This window comes from Tamandua tetradactyla, chromosome X, assembly GCF_023851605.1.
Source record: "Tamandua tetradactyla isolate mTamTet1 chromosome X, mTamTet1.pri, whole genome shotgun sequence".
Taxonomy (NCBI): domain Eukaryota; kingdom Metazoa; phylum Chordata; class Mammalia; order Pilosa; family Myrmecophagidae; genus Tamandua; species Tamandua tetradactyla.
The window spans coordinates 74,785,611-74,790,000 of NC_135353.1; the positions used below are offsets into that span (position 1 = coordinate 74,785,611).

At 31.9% G+C, this 4,390-nt stretch overlaps 1 pseudogene; it reads right to left on the bottom strand.

Annotated features, from left to right (window-relative positions):
- Nucleotides 1–1,767: 1,767 nt before the first annotated feature.
- Nucleotides 1,768–2,000, bottom strand: LOC143670320 (COX assembly mitochondrial protein 2 homolog pseudogene; annotated as a pseudogene).
- Nucleotides 2,001–4,390: the final 2,390 nt, after the last annotated feature.

A 4,390-nucleotide genomic window follows, 5' to 3' on the forward strand; every position in this document is an offset into this window, starting at 1 on the left:
CATTTTTCCAGAAGTCATTCATTTGCAATCAAAGAAAGGAATTGCAATTCATTTGGGCAACCATGAAGGAAAATGTTACTGATTACAACATGCAAAAATTAAAAATGTAAAGTGTGTAGAACACATATCAATCTGCATCACAATAGGAGGAAAAAACATTTAAGTTGTTCTGATAGTAACTGGTAATATCACAATGCAAGTTTTAAATGGAGAAAATATGCTTGAAAAATATTCCTTTGTTAGACAATTCCATCAATTTTCACAGCCATCTTTCTTATTTGGAATTCTTATCCTCCAGGTTTCCAACAGCATGTCCTAAAAATCTAATGAGTATGTGAAAGATAGCACAAAGGAAGGGAAAGCTTTATATGTATGAAAAAAACCACAGGGAAAAAAAGGTATTGTGGCTTTAATGATTATGAGAAACATCTGCGAACTACTATAGAGACAAAAGAAACCTCAAGAACCTCAAGGGATCACCAAGAATTGAAATTTTAAGAAAGAATATCAAATAAAAAGTTTCTGAATTTAAATACTCTAGTACACTTTTTACTATCTCTATTAATAACTGAAAATATCTGATTTATATTTGACCAAATAAAGTCACTTACAAATTTGACAAAGCAAAAATGTATTAACTCTGTTCAGAAACTTTAAAATTCCTTATTCAAATAATTTTATGCTATGTTTGATATGAGGTTTACTCATCAAATTCTAGCTTTAGTCTCATCTCCCAATAAAGTTTTCATGTCAGTCCTGATTTTTGCACAATGGTAACCACAGTCAATTTGCTTTGATTATTTCAGCCTTGGTTAATTTCACTAAATATATATAATGTGCTTGACTTATTCATTGACATAGACATGAAATAGGTTCTTACCATCTTCCCTGAGGGCTATATGGATTAGGATAGATCATTATTTTCTACATTATAGGCAATATGTAGTGGCTATGAAAATTTGCTTTCATTAACTAGTTTTTAAATTTTGAAGTTATTACAAGATCAACACAAAAAAATTTAGCAATCAGAAAAAAATTAAGAACTATTGCTGCTCAATCATTCCAAAATATTGCTGTTGGCAGAAAAAGATAAACACAGATTAAATGGATTTTAGAAAAGGTGAACTTGCTTTCAGTATGAAATAAAAGCCCATTATAATGTTAAGCTTTCACAAAAGTGACAGAAGGAGTCTGTTAATATAACTTTTAAAAATCTAAAGCAAAGATGCTTAAGATTTTAATGAAAAATACTTAATATTTTAAATGTTAATGAAAAATATTTGCTCTTTTAAAAAACAGCTCTTTTAAAAGCAATATTAGAACTTTTCATGCAGTTAACATGGATGTGATTTCCTCACAACTCCTTTTGCCTTAGCATGTACTTCCAATTTTTAAGCTTCAGAATCATCATGTTGTTAGAAAGGAAAGCCAAATGGTACCTTAATTCCAGGAGTGTCTAAGAGAAAGGAAGAAATATGATTAAAATGCATTGTTTTATTGAGGGAGATAAGTTACTTTGAGGTGAAATGACTACAAACTAAAGGGAAGGAGCGTGTTAGAAGTGTGGTTTGTTAGTAGGAGATACTACTATTATTAAAGCGTCTACTCAAGACAAGTATTCAAATTCCAAGATTCCCTTATTCCATAGTTCAAAAATCGGTCACATTTCCTAGCCAAAAAAACCATGGAGACTTAATAGGACTTTTTGGCTATAAATCAAGAGTCTTTAGGTCTTCTCTCAGCCAAGGCATCCAGTGAGAACTTAATTTACTTTTCATATTCCTTTAGAGGATTATAAAGTCTTTCACATCTCATTGCCATGCTCCCTGCTCTTGGTTCTCTTTGCCATGTACACATTCTTTAAGCATTTTTTCAATTCCCTATCAAGATCATTGCAATGACCAAAAATTTCAGAATGCTGTGATTTTTGTGACATTCCTTTAGTGAGTTAATCAAGATGTCGCCTCTTCAGTGTGCAAGTAAGATAAGAAGGGATGCATCTTTAAAAGAAGGTGATGATTCACTGCATTGTAACCTGATTCATGACCACACTGGGAGGGCTGAAGTGCTATTCACTCACCTAAGACTCTCCATCCCAAGGCCAGCTGTCCAGGGAACCCCGAGCCTTGCCAGCTCCTCATGAAACGAAGACTTAGGCACCCTCCACAGCCAGCCCAGACTGCCCCCAATATACTTTTTAAACTATCTAAACAATTGAATTAAAACTACTTGTAAAGTACTGGCTATCAATAGAAGCCTTTTATCTGACAAGGTGCCCTAACCAATGTTGGGGAAATAATGTTTCCCTGGTTTGATAAATTGACATGTTACCCAAAATGGAGTGAAACTAACCAAACTGAACCCCATAATCAATTTATCTAGAGCCACAATTATTTACCCATGAGCATGCATGACTATATATTCTAATTGCCTTAACTTCATTTTACACAAGAGGTAACAGTACATGCAGTGTTATAAGCCTAAATAAACAAATATTAATGTGTATTTTTCCCTTTCTACACAAATGAGAACTTACTAAAACAATGGTTTCCTCTTTGTTCTTTTCACTTAGCAACATAACTAGGAATATCAGTACATAAAGGACACTGTTATATTTTGCCTCCCTGGTAGTCCATTTGTAGATCTACAGTGGATAATTATGTTGTTTCCAAACTTTTGCTTTGATGAATATTATTGCACCCATATTTTCCACATTTGCAAGGCATCTATAACAGAGGATAAGTACTCATTTTAAAATTTTAAATGTGTTTAAAATCAATGTATTTTCTCATTGAAAAAATCATTTCATTGAAGTATAACAGATAAACAAAATTATGTTTTGATCATAAAGTATACTTTTCAAAAATTATAGCAAATATTCCCATACAACTACATCACAGGTCAAGAAATCTAGTTCCCCAGTAGCACCCTTCATTCCATCACCTAATCACAACCCGTCCCATTTCTCCAAGAGCAAAAATTGTTCTATTTTTTACACTATACATTGCTTTTGTCTGGTTTTTGAAAATATATTAATGGACTTATATAATAGGAATTGTCTTGTGGCTGCATTATTTTACTAAATACTTTTTGTGAGATACATACTTATATTGTTTTATGTAGCTGAAGTTTAAACATTTTTATTATTGTCTAGTGTTTTATTTTATGCATATTACCAAAAAATATTCATTTTACTATTATAGACATTTGTTTTTTTCTAGTTTTTTATTATAATGAGGAATGCTGCCGTGAATATTCTTGTACATATCCTTTGGTGCATATATGTGCTTTCTATTTCTGTAGGTGTGCACACAAGAATGAAATTGCTAGGTCTTAACATTTTTCGCAATGCTCTGACAATTCAGAACATCCACTAGCAGTATAAAAGAGCATGTTCTATATCTCTACCAATATTAGATGCCAGCAATGTTTTTTATTGTAGCCTTTCTGGTGGGGTATTGTGACATCTCATTGCTGCTTTAATTTCCATTTCTCTGGTGATTAATGGAATTGTATGCCTTTTCATATATTTAATGAGTATTTGGATACTCTCCTTTATGACATATCCATGACGTCCCTTACCTATTCTTCAAATGAGAAATCTGCCTTTTGCAAACTGATTTTACAGGAATTTCTTTTTATATTCAGGATATGGGCACCTTGTTAGTTATATATGTTGTAAATAATCCTTCCTTACACTATAGCTTCCTTTTTACTTTTTTAATGGCAGTTTTTGAAGAATGGTAGTTTCCAATTTGAAGTTACTCCAATTTTTCAATCTTTTACTTTCTGGTTAGTGCTTTTGTATTTAGTTAAAAAAATGTGTTTGCCTAAGCTAAAGTCATGAATGTATTTTCTATATTTATCTCTAGAACTATTGTTTTATCCTTTCACATTTCTATTAAACTACCTGGAACTGATGTTTGTGCATGGTTGAGGTTATATATAATTATATTCATTTCCATCTGAATATACAATTGGGCTTGAAATGCCATGGGAGTGTATATGTGAGAATCTGTGTCTGATCTGTTTTGGTCCATAGTTCTATTTGTCCTTAAGGCCATATTACTCTATCTTAATTATTATCTTTGAAGTACAGTACTCTAGATTCCTTCTTTAAGATTTCCCTTGCTTATTCTGGGTACTCTACATTTCCATATGAACTTTAGAATAAGCTTATTAATTTCTAAAAAAATTGCTTTCTAGGATTTTACTAGAGAATACAATGAAACTTTAGATTACTTTGAACAGCATTGACATCTTTAAGACACAGTGTCTTGCAATCATTAAACATGATTGGTTTTGTCTTTTAAAATTTTTCACATTAATTTTTTTTTTTTCTTTTTGCATGGGCAGACACTAGAAATTGAACCCGGGTCTCCAACATGGC